At 46.2% G+C, this 15,876-nt stretch overlaps 1 long non-coding RNA gene across 2 annotated transcripts in view; it reads right to left on the bottom strand.

Annotated features, from left to right (window-relative positions):
• LOC143768899 (uncharacterized) overlaps window positions 1-15,580 on the bottom strand; it is a 36,628-nt gene extending 21,048 nt beyond the window's left edge. The window contains exons 1-5 of one of the 2 annotated variants that reach the window (XR_013214106.1): window positions 15,537-15,580; window positions 12,186-12,248; window positions 9,900-10,011; window positions 7,092-7,355; window positions 6,566-6,947 (exon numbers count right to left, since the gene is read on the bottom strand). This is a non-coding gene — a long non-coding RNA (uncharacterized LOC143768899). Of the gene's footprint in view, window positions 1-6,565; window positions 6,948-7,091; window positions 7,356-9,899; window positions 10,012-12,185; window positions 12,249-15,536 lie in introns of those variants that run through there. The other variant, XR_013214107.1, reaches the window with a different exon arrangement.
• Between the last annotated feature and the right edge of the window lie 296 nt (window positions 15,581-15,876).

Below are 15,876 nucleotides of genomic sequence, written 5' to 3'. Positions count from 1 at the left end.
CCAGCTACAAAAACTTTCTCCTGCAAGTAGTTAACTGAAAGGTTTTTTTCCATTGAAAACACAGATATGGCATCCACCGAGTGTTGTCCTGTCGCGTCTTCTTTATATTATTGCCAAGAAGCTGCAACTGAATAAAGCTGAGCTTCTACCTTCTGCCTCTTATTAACTGCTTTTTTTTAAAAAAATTGGCTGTTCCGGCCTACTAAAGGTGTCTGCCCCTGCCTGGTGTTGTCCTCAACTGAATAAAGCTGTGCTTCAACCTTCTGTTCCAAATTACGATTTTTAAAAATGAAATTGGCTGTTCCGGCCTACTAAAGGTGTCTGCCCCTGCCTGGTGTTGTCCTCAACTGAATAAAGCTGTGCTTCAACCTTCTGTTCAAAATTACGATTTTTAAAAATGAAATTGGCTGTTCCGGCATACTAAAGGTGTCTGCCCCTGCCTGGTGTTGTCCTCAACTGAATAAAGCTGTGCTTCAACCTTCTGTTCCAAATTACGATTTTTAAAAATGAAATTGGCTGTTCCGGCCTACTAAAGGTGTCTGCCCCTGCCTGGTGTTGTCCTCAACTGAATAAAGCTGTGCTTCAACCTTCTGTTCCAAATTACGATTTTTAAAAATGAAATTGGCTGTTCCGGCCTACTAAAGGTGTCTGCCCCTGCCTGGTGTTGTCCTCAACTGAATAAAGCTGTGCTTCAACCTTCTGTTCCAAATTACGATTTTTAAAAATGAAATTGGCTGTTCCGGCCTACTAACGGTGTCTGCCCCTCCCTGGTGTTGTCCTCAACTGAACAAAGCTGAGCTTCCACATTCTGGCTTTCGGCCTATACTATCAGATATTAAACAGCATTTGGCCTACTAGTGTGGTTAGGCCCTTGAAACAGTGTCTGCTGCTCTTGGGTTTGCTACTCCACTGAACAAAGCAATGCCGCCTGTTTAGTCCTGTTACCAATTTTGATCTGCATTTAGCCTACTTTATTCTTTGGCCCTATATCTGTTTCCTCCTCATCCTGCCCATTGCTCAGCCACTGCTAGATGAGTCTGCTGGTACATTGACCTAGACCACTACATTCCCCTTGTACTCTACACAGCCAGAATCTGACCCTGCTGAAAGTAAGGTTCCCCTTCCCGCATGTTATACCACCTTACACAGGGACAAAGAGGAAGGTGCAGATGAAAGTGCAGGTTCCTTCATCAGGTGCGGGGGGCATACTCGTTGGCGACGTCACTGGCACAGGGCCACTCAGAGTACGCAAAAGTGTCGCTGCTGGTGGGAGGCGCCCCCGCCATGCAAACACACCGCCGTACTTTGAGGGGCCCTGTGCCAGTGCCAATGCGAACGAGTGGCCCCCCCTGCTTGCTCAGGATCACAGCACTTGCAACGTTGAAATACTTACCTCTCCCTGCAACACCGCCGTGACGTAGTCCGCATTTCCTGGGCCCACGAAAAACTTGAGCCAGCCCTACTCCCCCCACAACTTTTGCCAAATGACCCCCAATTTCCTATGCCCAACTATTATTATAAAGTTAATTAAGATTGACAAGCTTCAGAAACAAGAATGGATGTTTTTGGCATTAAAATGGGCACTGTAGGTGTTTTCCTGGCCTCCACTCACTGCCGACTATGCTTCCCCATTGACTTGCATTGGGTTTCGTGTTTCGGTCGATCCCCGACTTTTAGCGACAATCGGCCGACTGCACTCGACTCGACTCTGGACAAAATCGGGTTTCTCAAAACCCTACTCGATCTTAAAAAAATGAAAGTCGCTCAACTCTAGATAGTATAATATGGACCGACAGGTCTTCTACTACACCCAATCCAGCAGATGGACACCCAACCAGGAGTGTTCACATTTCCAAAAATTATTTGCAGACAGCACAAAAATGGCATCAATTTCACCACAGTATAGTAGATAGTATAATAGGGGCTGACAGGTCTTCCACTACGCCCAATCCAGCAGATGGACAACCAACCAGGAGTGTTCACATTTAAGCAAATGAGGGCCTGACACCATCGAAATGGCATAAATTCTTGCCCCATAAATTGTAGGCTTTTTTGCCCAGGAGAGGTGACATATCAGCACAGGGACCCAATTTACGAAAGATGCCTTGACGTGGCAATTGGGCTCACATATATTGGCCTATCTATGCGTGAACTTTTTTTTTCATTTTTTCTTATTTCCTATGGCAGTGTTTTGAGGTTCAGCAGCAGCAGTGCATTTCAAGGTTCAGCAAGCGCGGGGATGTGTTTCGAGGTTCGGCAGCCGTGGTGTGGCGCACTTTGAGGTCAGGCAGCCGCCGTGGCACATTTCGAAGTCCGACAGCCGTGGGGGTGCGTTTTGAGGTCTGGCAGGCGTGGGAATGTGTTTTGAGTTCCGATGGGGGTGCGTTTCACAGTCCAGCAGCAACCGGGGTGCATTTTGAGGTTCAGCAGCCGCAGGGGGGGGCATTTTGAGATTCAATGGCGCGTGCGGAAGTCCAGCAACCGTGGCGGAGCGCTTCGAGGTCCGGCAGCAGCGGTGGTGCATTTTGAGTTTTGGCATCCGCGGCAGCAGGTTTCAAGGTCTGGGAACCACTGTGGCGTGTTTTGAGGTCCAGCAGCCGCGGGGGAAAGTTTCGAGGACCGGCAGCCGTGGCGGTGCATTATGAGGTCCTGCAGCTGCCGTGGTGCGTTTCGAGGTTTGGCAGCCATGGGTGTTAGGTGTCGAGTTCCCGCCGCTGCACAGGGGGAATCTCGAACCATGTCCACTGCTGTCTCAAATTCTCCTCCAGCAGGAGCAGCAGCTGCAGTGGAACCTGCTCAGCAGAGACGTTGATCCCAGCATCTGGCTCAAGCTGATACTGTGCGTTTGGGTACTGCTACCTTTCCAGGCTCTGCCTTTGTAGCCAGCACTGTTCAGCAGTGAGCAGGCATTTCAGGGACTAAATCCTGCTTTTCCCACACTGAGAATGCCCACGGGATGACCTCCCATTGGAGGTCTGGGGTCACATGCTCAGGTCCTGTTGTGGCTCCTATTGGACCATCAGGAAGGTCCCAGAGCGCTACTGCTATAAAAGGTTCGAATGGCCGCTTGGCCATGCGCTAGTGTAAACTTATTAACTTGTGTTTGTGTGGATGAATGCCTGTCGAAGGATGAAAGCTCCGAATCATTCCCATCCCTAGTGTTGTTGCCTGCTCATGAATGGTAGAGCTACATAGCGCCCGACAGTGCTATCCTGCACAATTGTACAAGTTGCTGAATCCAGTTAGCAGTGTCCACCAGAGCGGCGCCGTGCACAGATAGTGCACTTTCCTGGCCCTAGTTAGGGTGGTTAGTGGTGTCCACCAGAGCAGCGCTGCATGCACTCCTGTGCGATAAATATTTACTTTAGTTGTTTCCCTTGGCACCGCAGTAGCGGTGTCGAGCGCAAGAGATCTAGAGGGACTCTTATCCTGAATCTCGGGGCAGAGTTCTGTGTCACTTTGCTTGCACTCTCTGTGCGGTATCGCGGCTCTGTGACGCAACAGGGTTCGCTTCCTTCATACCGTGTGAAGCTAACCCATGTGTGTACTCACATTATACCACCATATAGTCCATCATTACCAAGCAGCAGGTGTCTTAGCTGCATGGTGGACCCCGGACTGCGAACGCACCTTATATCGTCTCTAATTATTATTTGGTGCGTTCCGCCAGTCCTAACATTACACTAGCGCCAGGGTCTGGCTTGTAATGGCAGACGAACAGCGTCTACACCGGAACTTCCAGCAGCTGGAGGGTAGGTTGGTGGCTCTTGAGTGTGCAACCTCGGCTGTGGATGTTACCGCGATCACTGTTCAGGCTGCTAGTGTTTCCCGCTACCTGATAAGTTTACTGGTGACAGTAAGCTGTATTGGGGATTCGTGAGTCAGTGTGCCATACACCTTGAGCTCCTGGCTGCACGTTTTCCCATGGAGCGGGCGAAGGTGGGATTTATTGAATCCCTGTTGTCGCACAGGGCATTGGAGTGGGCAAAGCCGCTGTGGGAGCATGAAGATCATGTGATGCAGAGTGCTCCAAGGTTTCTGGACTCTCTGAGACAGGTCTTTTTGGGCCCTCATGTCACCCATGATTCGGTGCTCCAACTGCTGGCTTTGACACAGGGTTCATCCATGGTCAGTCATTTTTCGGTTCACTTCCGGACTTTGGCATCTGAGCTGCAGTGGCCAGGGTAAAGTCCTTATACCTGTGTTCGGGAAAGGACTGGCTGACCATGCGAAGGGCGCCTTGGCTGCTAGGGAGATTCCCGCCACACTGGAAGAGCTGATAGCCATAACCACTCACATTGACCTCCATTTTCAAGAGCGGGGGTTGGAGCGAGCTTAGTGTAGGCAGAGGTTTCAGCTGGCACCTACCTTCGCAAAGCCTCTGGAGTACCCTGTTCAGGCGTCCGAGCCCTATGAGGCCATGGAGGTTTCTCAAGCGGGTCCTAAGTCTCAGGCAGCTCGAATACCCATGGTCTGTAATGTCTGCCATCATTCTGGACATTATACCAAGAAATGTCCACAGCGGCAGGGGAAACGACCGCGTCTAGTAACTGTAGGAGGAGGTTCACTAGACACAGCGGCGTTTTCCTCCAAATTGTCCTTTAACGGGACAATTACCTTTGGCCCTTCCACTTTTATGGTTGAACTTTGTGTGGATTCCGGGGCGGAGGGAAATTATATGTCTTCAGCCTTCGCCCAACTGCACGCAATACCCCTGGGTATGCTAGCCAAACCAGTGACCGTAAGAGTGGTGAATGGGTTGACACTGCCCTCACAAATTGCACACCAGACTATCCCATTTACATTATCCATGTCTCCATCCCATCAAGAGATCATTTCCCTTCTCGTCATTCCTGTGGGAATAGACGAGATTCTGCTAGGGATACCTTGGTTGCGTTACCACTCTCGCATAAGACCACACTGTTGGTCTTATGCGGACGTATTCTCCAAGAGAGCTGCAGAGACTATTCTGCCTCACTGCCCCTATGACTGTCCTATTGATCTCTTGCCTGGGTCAGATCCTCCCCAGGGACGAGTCTATCCCCTGTCTCTCCCGGAGACGGAGGCAATGTCAGTATACATCCAGGAAAATCTGGCAAGAGGATTCATTAGGAAGTCAGTGTCACCTGCGGGGGTGGGGTTCTTCTTTGTGGGTCCCAGGCAGCACACAGGGCCCCAGGCAGCACACAGGGCCCAGGAAGCGCACAGGGCTCCAGGCAGCACACTGGGGCCCCAGGCAACATTCATCGGCCAATGGCAGCGCACATGGACCCCAAGCAGCATACAGGGGCCCTTGGCAGTGCACAGGGCCCCAGGCAGCACACAGGGGCCCCAGGCAACATAAAAGGGCCAATGGAAATACACAGGGCCCCAGGCAGCGCACAGAGCCTCGGGCAGCACACGGAGTGGCAGAGACAGTGAACTAGGTTTCAGGCAGTGCACGGGGCCCCAGGAAGCACACAGGGCCCCAGGCAACATACAGGCAACATACAGGATGCAATGGCAGTGCACAGGAGCCCCTGGCTGTGCACAGGGCCCCAGGCAGCTCACAGAGGCCCCAGGCAGTGCATAGGGCCCCAGGCAGCATGCAGGAGCCCTATGCAGTATACAGTAGCCCCTGGTAGTGCACAGGGGCCCCAGACAGAATATAGGGGCCTCTGGATGTACACGGGGCCTCAGGCAGCACACAGGAGCTCCAGGCAGTGCACAGGGCCCCAGGCAGTTCACAAGGGCCTCAGGCAGCACACGGGGCCCCAGGCACCACACAAGGGGCAGAGACAGCGAACGGGGTCCCAGGTAGCACACAGGGCCCCAGACATCACACATGGGGTCCCAGTTAGCACACAGGGGGTCAGAGACAGCGCAGAGGGGGGGCAGAGACAGTGCACAGGGGGACAGAGATAGCTTACAGGGGCCCTGTGTGCTGTCTCTGCCCCCCGTGTGATGTCTTTGGCCCCCTGTGTGCTGTCTAGGGCCCCGTTCTTGAGTATATCACTCAATCCTGTGTGATTTCTGGGGCCCCTGTTCCATGTCTGGGGCCCCATTATTAAGTATATCATTCAATGGTTCTCAAAAGTGTGAAAAATCTGATCTACAGCAGCTGAGGTATATTCTGACCCAGAGGGGTATAATCTGGCCTAGGCCACGCTAACCCCGGGTATATTCTGGGCAGGGGGTTAATCTGGACTGTTACACCGGGATCAAAGACTCGTGCCTACGTGGTGCAGTGTACGTGTGTTTTAAAAAAAAATATTGTATTTCATTGTTTAATATTAAAATGTTTCTGTTTGTGTAAAATAAACTTTTTTATATATTTTTTAAAAATGTTTAAACTTTTTTGTTTCATTACTTATGAGTTAATCTACTTATTATTAGATTAGACTAAACCTATTTAAGGCAGTGTAGATCCAGAGGAAGGCAAAACCCCCTATGAGGACCAATAGTCTTCATATAAGGGGGAAAAATTCCTTCCTGACCACAAAAATGGCGATCAGATTAAATCCCAGGATCAAAAGCCAAAATCTCCATCTACGTGCTATGTATCTGTGTGTGAGTGTATATACCTATCATGTAGAGTAAGTGCCTAGTGTTATGTAGTGTGAGTGATGTGGATGTGATGGATGATGGGTGAAATGCTTACCGCGGCCAGTGCTGAGTTCAGGGATAATGGCCCATATTGGACTATTGTTCCTGAACTTCTCAGATGGACACTTCGCACCGGCCACTCCGGGGATGTTGAAAATCTTCATGCTAATGTAATGTCAGATATTGGCGCTAATGACCTAGGGAAACGGTATGATAGCAATAGTGTGGCTTAAAGATGGCCTGAAGAGAGATTATGGTCTTGGGCAGCCGAGGTGACATATAGCAGCACAGACATGAGGTGTTACTGTCGCTGACGCCGGCCAATAAGGGGAATGTCTCCATCCGTGACATCTGTGAAGTCTCTGTACATAAGGGAAAGAATGGAAATAAAGACATGAAAACCACATATGCCCTCAAATAATGCAGCATGAGAGGGAGATAGAAACCTATTCTTTTTATAACTGAACCCAAAAAAACAACTGTACCCAACTGATAACATCCATTACCTGTCGGCCTCTCTGGGACTTTTTCACCAAAATAAGTAATTTCCATGGCTCCATATTCTCCAACAACTGGTTCTCAAAAGACTTGAGTGCATCCCGACACACAGGACACCGGACCCAGCATTGTGATGTCACACAGCATCAGAACTGTTCTATCTGTGGGTGGAGCTGCTGATGATGTCATCAGTGATGTCATGTGAATGATGCGCAGTATCTGGAGCAGTGATGTTACAGGGCAGTGCCACCTCTGATGAAGTCATAGAGACACTAAATATAATATAACATCAGACATGTGAATATCTGCAGAAAAATCACATTTGCTTATATAAATTATGGACATTTTGTGCTGTTTAAATTTTCTGATATTCTTTATCTTTATTCATTTTTGAGCTTCATTTCTCTAGCGCAGAGCTCCAAATTTCCTTCACCATTTTTTATTGTGCTATCTCACACACAAATCCTCTTATCGCAATAAAAATCCACTTTTTCAGCTCATAACAGTCTCTTCACCACCTCAGATTTTTTAAATATTTTTTTTACATGTATAACCTTTTTTATTATTTTCATTATTTTTGATTTTCTCCACTACATTACCTAGTCAAAATATTTACCTGCTTCAAAGACTACAGGCTGGTTGGCTCCAGACGTCTAAAGTAATATACCAAAAAATTATGAGCGGTACAAATAATCTACATAACAAGCCCGAATTGTACTTTCTAAAAGATATCTTTTAAAATTAGGGATGAGGGAACGTGCTCAGTGATACTCAGATTTCAGTCAATATGGTGCAGGGATGTAGTCCTTACCTAGCGACAGGGTTGCTAACCTACTAAAAAAAGTGTTTCTGTACACCTGGACTCAAATTAATGGACAGCCTAAAATTTGTACGGACATTTGACATGCCCCTAAAGATGACCCCCCCAGAGAACACATCCCCAAAGATCATGCCCCTAAAGACCAGAATAGGAGTGCTCTCCGACAAAGAAAGGAATCTCAGAGGATGAAAATCATACCTGATCTGTATGTGATCCATAGATAACCAATGTAGAAAGCTGATCAAATATTTAAAATGCTATAAAAGAGTCTATCAATAAAAATCAACATAAAGCTCAATTATATAACAGAAAGAACAACATAAAAGACACACTACATAGTCCTCAAAACAGTATTATCAGCAACACATAGTGCTCCATACAGTATAATGAGCCACATATAGTGCTCCATACAGTATAATGGGCCCCATATATTGCTCCATACAGTATAATGAGCCTGATATATTGCTCCATACAGTATAATGAGTCAGATAAATTGCTCCATACAGAAAAATATGCTCCAAATATTGCTACATACAGTATAATAGGCCCCATATATTGCTCCACACAGTATAATATGCTCCATATATTGCTACATATTGTATAGTAGGCCCATATATTGCTACATACAGTATAATAGGCCCCATATATTGCTCCATACAGTATAATGAGCCCGATATATTGCTCCATACAGTATAATGAGTCCGATATATTGCTCCATACAAAAAAATATGCTCCAAATATTGCTACATACAGTATAATAGGCACCATATATTGCTCCACACAGTATAATATGCTCCATATATTGCTACATATTGTATATGGAAAAATTCTGATGAGCATACTAGATGGTGGGGACAACCTAGATAGTATATTATAAGTGTGTGTATATATACACACACACCTGTCCAACATCATCTATCACAACACCACATATGCATGGACATATGGACAACTGCAATATATACTATGCAAATCAAAAGAGGACAAGCAGTCATAAAGTCCAGACAATACTATTTTTATTATTATATCAAAAACATGAAAAAATACAGACAAACGATGCATGACAGGGCTAAAAAGATGACAATAGCGGGTCACCTACAACATACAAAAAGAAGCCCAAGGCAGGGTGCCACCTAACAAGCAGTAATACTAATGGCATATGGGGAATGGCTCAAAGTACACACAGCTATAAAGTGATAGTCTCCCGTATAGCTGGGAGGTATTGTATCCCCAGCATTGAATACTCCATATAGACATTAAATATCCGGGCTGAAATAGGCCATATACATTACCCGATGCCGATGGTCTGTAAAGTGGGGACACCCGTACACCCCGACGCGCGTTTCGGTAGTGTTCCTTCCTCAGGGGGCGCATAAACGAACAGAGGGCAAGACTGAATAAATAGGGTCCCTTCATACAGGCGGCGCAGCAGCACATACCGTCACTTCTGCCCAGTCACAGCTAGCCGAGCGCTAGGCAGCCGGAAACACGTGGGGCCCCACGTGACCAGGCAGTCCGCGCACAGCCAGCAGAGAACCGGTAATAAGAAGAGCGCATGCGTGCGCTTACTAAGAGTACAGTGCCGCCATTACAACAAAGGGAAAGAGTGTGGGCAAGGAAACCGCGGAGCCGCAATAGCAGAGCTGCACCCAGATATCCATCTATAACGGACGGTATAAGGTCCAAATGGACCAGAGGTTAATCCATTACTAATCCATGTGGATATAATTATACATGGAAAACGATACTGTGCAGCAAGAGAGCGCGAATATAGGACACCCCAGAAGTAAGAAAGTACACATAAAAATATATAGCATATTACCTCATCAAGAGAAAAAATAGAGAATATAATACACAATATCAGTATAAATATCTAATAATATATAGAAAGTAAACATATTAAATCAGACGTATAACTATATATTCATATGTCCATAGGGGGTACATTATCTCTTCACCATATCCAAATAACAGCACTCAAATAGGCATTTCATACCCCCATAATATGCTCTCTGCTCAATTAGACTAGAGTTCATCTTCTGCTCCAAGAATCCTGACAGACTCCAGATAGAACAGATGCCCACATCCCTATCCCATCAAACAGGGACCTACAATAAAGGAATAAAAAGGGGAAAAAATTAAAACCAAATAAAATCAATAAGCATGCGGGTACATACCCCTACACAACAAAGTGGTGACTAAAGAAAAGGCGCATAACTAATGTTCTCGTTCAAACCCTTTGGGGAAACAGTGTCCAGGGCCCATATCCAACGTGTCTCCAACTGACCCAAACGCTTAAACAAATTGCCCCCGCGGATATTAATATTGAGTGCATCAATGCCCCGTACCCTCAAAAGAGTACTATCACTACGGTGTAGGGCTCAAGGCCTCGGGATTGTTTTCAGCATAGCTGGATCATGTTGGGTAGCTGCTGCATCAATTCCTAGCATGTGTTCCCTAATTCTTACTTTAAGCTGTCTTGTCGTCATCCCAACGTAGATTAACCCGCAGGGGCAGGTAGCATAATAGATGGTATATCTAGTAGTGCACGTAATCCGTTTCCTAATATTATAGCTCCTACTACCGTTCGAATTCTCAAACGTATTGCACCTATCCACATTTGGGCACGCGACACAGCGGCCGCAGGGTATACAGCCCCCTCTAGAAGGAAAATCGTCCAGAAAAGTCCTTAATCCCTGTCCCTCATAGTGGCTCTTTACCAGGTGATCCCTCAAGTTCCTTGCCTGCCTAAATGTTAACAGCGGTCTCTCCAGAAGGAACTTGCTGATAATTGGGTCAACCTGTAGAATAGGCCAAGCCTTAGTGAGTGTCTCTCTAATTTTATCCGCCTGTGGATGGAATGTGGTGATAAACCTGAGTTGATCACCCCCAGGCCTAGCTCTATCCACCTGTGGTTTATACAGAAGATGATTATGGGTCGAGTGCTTTGCCCTATGATAGGCCTTCTTAATAGTCCGTTTACTATACCCACGTTCGGCAAAACGTGCCGAAAGCTCCCTTGCCCGTCTCTCGAAGTCATTATCCGTAGAGCAGATCCTCCGTAAATGAAGGAACTGCCCAATCGGTACTGACGACACCATATGACGGGGATGGCATGAAGAGGCATGTAGTACCATATTTGTTGCCGTGGCTTTACGGTAGATATCAGTATTGATGTTCCCCAACTCGTCCTTCATAATCATAACATCAAGGAAGCTAATCCTAGACTTATCCCACTCACAGGTGAGCGTGATGTTAAGATCATTGCTGTTGAGACATCCTATGAGCTGCTCCAGGTCGACGGCCTCACCCTGCCAGACAAAAAGGACATCGTCGATGTACCGCGTCCAAAAGGCGACAAGGTCCATCGACAACAGCCTGTCCGACAGGAAGAGGTCCCTCTCCCACAACCCCAGGAACAGATTAGCATAGGCCGGCGCAAAGGCCGCGCCCATGGCTGTTCCCTGGAGCTGTAGGTAGAAGGACCCCTTAAACACAAAAAAATTGTGTGTAAGGGTGAATTCCAGTAGTTCCAGCAGAAGTCCCCTAAGTCCCAAAGACATTGTAGAAGTACCAAGAAAGAATTTTACGGCTGCAATGCCGTCCTTATGTCTTATGTTTGTATATAGGGACTCGACGTCTGCTGAAACTAGTAGAGATTCACCCTCAAAACTGATGCCATCGACCCTGCGGAGCAGCTTACCAGTGTCCTTTAAATAAGACAGAAGAACAGACACCAGGGGCTGGAGGTGGAAATCAATCCAGTTATTGACATGTTCAAGAAAGTTCCCCCTCCCAGACACAATCGGTTGACTGGGTGGCGACTCCAGGCTCTTGTGTATTTTCGGGAGAAGATAGAAGGTCGCTACCGTAGGATCCCCAACGGTAAGGGAGGAAGCAAGCTCTTTGGTTATAATATCATCCTCCAGCGCTTTTTTAATTATGGTCCCCAATTGACTCGAGTATGCACTTAAAGGGTTGTATGTTAATTTTTTATAACAAACAGAATTGTTTAGCTGGCAAAAAGCCTCTTTTTCGTACAAAACCATAGGCCATAACACTACATTCCCTCCCTTATCCGCGGGTTTGTATAGGATCCCAGGAAGATTCTTAAGATGTTCCAGACGCTTACGTTCCATTCCTGACAAATTGTCAGAATAGGAAAATCTGGGAATTTGACACAGATCCTGGGTCACCACCCGGACGAAAAGATCAACACTAGAGCATGTAGCCAGGGGGGGAAACTTAGTCGACCGAGATCGAATAGAGGGAGGGATCTTACCTCCCTCATGGACATGCTCCACCGCCAGCTCCTCCAGAATCCTTAACGTAGCCTGTTCTTCCTCTGTAGGAAAAAGTGTATTACTTTCATTGTCATAAAAATGGCGTCTCAACAGCAATGATCTTGCAAACAGATTCAAATCTTTCACGGCAGTGAATTTGTCATAATCAGGAGTGGGAGAAAAAGAAAGACCCCTACCAAGAAGAGAGAGATCAGCAGGGGATAAGGTATAATGGCTTAGATTAATTACCCAATTTTGTTTACCCTCAGGTTCCGCCTGATATTTGGATTGTCTCCTATAGGGGTGATAAACATGATCCCTCAGGCGCACAGAACCAGAGGAGGCTGACACATCAGAATGCCCACTAGCCGTACCCCAACGCGCGTTTCACGTTACCCTGAGGAAGCGGTAACACACGAACGTGAAACACGCGTTGGGGTACGGGACCGGGACCCAGGCAGGACACTTTGATATACATGAGTAATTAGCCTTTTTACCTTTTTACTTTATCTCACAGTCTCAGTCTGCAACTTATGGTGTATGGCGATTTTACTAACTTAGCCTGTGTAACCATGAGATTGTACCATTTGCTCTATGTGCCATACATTGGACTTACTAGTATTCATGTATAGGTAAAAGGCAGTTTGTGCTAACATTTTACCAGTGTCCTGTTCTGCATACCTGGATCATTGGTTGCATCTAGGGATATAGCCACTATGTATTTTTTGTGAACTACTATTTGCTATACATTATGTGGATGTTTTAGGTGAAAATTAATGACATGAATTTTCAATAAATGTTAAAAAAAAATTTACTTTATGGCCAATTTTGACTCACTTTTCTCCGGTATAAATAGTATACTAGGCCCTATACATTGCTCCATACAGAATAATGGTCCCCATTTATTGCTCCAAACAGTAGAATAGGCCCCATATATTGCTACATACAGTATAATAGGCCCCATATATTGCTCCATACAGTATAATGGGCCCCATATAGTGCTCCATACAGAATAATGAGCCCCATATATTGCTCCATACAATATAATGAGCCCCGTATAGTGCTCCATACAGAATAATGAGCCCCATATATTGTTCCATACAGTATAATAGGCCGCATATATTGTTTCATACAGTATAATGAGCCACATATACACTCACCGGCCACTTTATTAGGTACACCATGCTAGTAACGGGTTGGACCCCCTTTTGCCTTCAGAACTGCCTCAATTCTTCGTGGCATAGATTCAACAAGGTGCTGGAAGCATTCCTCAGAGATTTTGGTCCATATTGACATGATGGCATCACACAGTTGCCGCAGATTTGTCGGCTGCACATCCCAAAGATGCTCCATACAAGGCAGGATGGATCCATGCTTTCATGTTGTTTACGCCTAATTCTGACCCTACCATCCGAATGTCGCAGCAGAAATCGAGACTCATCAGACCAAGCAACGTTTTTCCAATCTTCTACTGTCCAATTTCGATGAGCTTGTACAAATTGTAGCCTCAGTTTCCTGTTCTTAGCTGAAAGGAGTGGTACCCGGTGTGGTCTTCTGCTGCTGTAGCCCATCTGCCTCAAAGTTCGACGCACTGTGCGTTCAGAGATGCTCTTAGGCCTACCTTGGTTGTAACGGGTGGCGATTTGAGTCACTGTTGCCTTTCTATCAGCTCGAACTAGTCTGCCCATTCTCCTCTGACCTCTGGCATCAACAAGGCATTTCCGCCCACAGAACTGCCGCTCACTGGATTTTTTTTCTTTTTCGGACCATTCTCTGTAAACCCTAGAGATGGTTGTGCGTGAAAATCCCAGTAGATCAGCAGTTTCTGAAATACTCAGACCAGCCCTTCTGGCACCAACAACCATGCCACGTTCAAAGGCACTCAAATCACCTTTCTTCCCCATACTGATGCTCGGTTTGAACTGCAGGAGATTGTCTTGACCATGTCTACATGCCTAAATGCACTGAGTTGCCGCCATGTGATTGGCTGATTAGAAATTAAGTGTTAACAAGAAGTTGGACAGGTGTACCTAATAAAGTGGCCGGTGAGTGTATTGCCCCTTACAGTATAATAGGCCCCATATATTGTCTATGGTGATCCCCGTGTTATGGCCTATTGTTCTTTCTCTTGGTTCAACATGGCATGTTTTTCATAGGTCAGGGTTAGGATCCCATTACTTATTTGACTGTGGTGCCGCCTTAATATATATTCTCGGGCCCCATATATTGCTACATACAGTATAATGGGCCCGTATATTGCCACATACAGTATATAATGGCCCCATATATTGCTACATTCAGTATAATGGGCCTCATATATAGTGTGCCCGTAAAGTCATGGAGCACTTTTAACCAGTCACAGGATCTCTTTATAGTTTACATTTGGGGCCCTTTCTCTGGCCCTATTATATCACACCTGTTCATGAGGAGAGATAACAAGAACCAATCGAACTACAAACTTATTTAAACTGTTGCTGAGCCCCCAGTCAGATTAACCCCTGATAAACTGAGCTCTGATTAATACACTGTCAGGTCTGTTACATCATGCAACCACAGACTTATACCAGCTGTGTGGTTTTCCATGCCAGTCAAGATGTGGACAGTACAGAGGAAAGTTCAGTCTGTTCTGTGGCTCGCTAAATTTGAGTCCATGACCAAAGTGCTAAGTGAATATTGGCGCATTTATAACGAAGCGCCACCACACAGGAATAACATTACTTGGTGGGATAAGCAGTTGAAAGAAACTGGCAGTTTGGTGGAGAAACCCCATTCTGGTAGGCCATCAGTCAGTGATGAGTCTGTAGAGGCTATACGGGATAGCTACCTAAGGAGCCCTTAAAAATCTGTGTGTGCGTGTGTTTGACAATTACACCTAAGCAAGACTACAGTTCATAAGATGTTAAAGAAACGTCTCTGTTTTATAGGGTACAAATTGTGGCCGTTACGCGCTATCAAACTGGCGGATAGACCCAAACATTGCGTGTTTGCTACAGATATGCTTCATGAGATTGACAACCATACAAGATTTTTGCAGAAGATTGTGTTTAGCGATGAGGCGACCTTCCATAAAACAGAGAATCACAGACGTTATTCACTCTGTTACACCAGATGTCCTTATCCGTGTGTGGCAAGAACTTCACTATCGTTTCGATGTGTGTAGGGCAACAAATGGAGCCCACATCGAACTGCACTGAATAGGTATGAAACTGGGAGAGTTTTTCTTTTATTTGGAGCAGACTTCACATTTCTATCTTTTTTTGTTGCTTTCCAGTGACTGGTCAAAAGGGCACTGTCACTTTACGAACACACTGTATTGCTCCATTCGTACAAAAAAATAACCAAATGCTCACCTCTCCCTGTTCCCCGCTGCCAGTGCTCCAGTGTCCACTGCTCTGGTTAGGTTTCCTCAGCATCTTCTGATTCTCTTTGATGTCTCAATGCAGAAGTCATTCTATAGTGACATCAGCGCATTCTATAGTGATGACATCAGCGCAACTTATGCACTTAGACGTCACAGAGAATCAGAGATGTTTACCTGCCCAGGCCTCCAGACAAATGCACTAATGTTCACATGGGATGCATTCTGGATAGAACTGGACAGCCCACCTAATCTAATAGTAGCAGCGTGACCAATAGGCTGTAAGCCGGATGCTCTGCATTGCCATTGTGTGAACAGCGCCACAGACAGAC

Source organism: Ranitomeya variabilis, chromosome 4, assembly GCF_051348905.1.
Source record: "Ranitomeya variabilis isolate aRanVar5 chromosome 4, aRanVar5.hap1, whole genome shotgun sequence".
Taxonomy (NCBI): Eukaryota; Metazoa; Chordata; class Amphibia; order Anura; family Dendrobatidae; genus Ranitomeya; species Ranitomeya variabilis.
The sequence above is the reverse complement of the archived record's forward strand: the minus strand, read 5'-3'. Positions and strand labels throughout refer to the sequence as shown.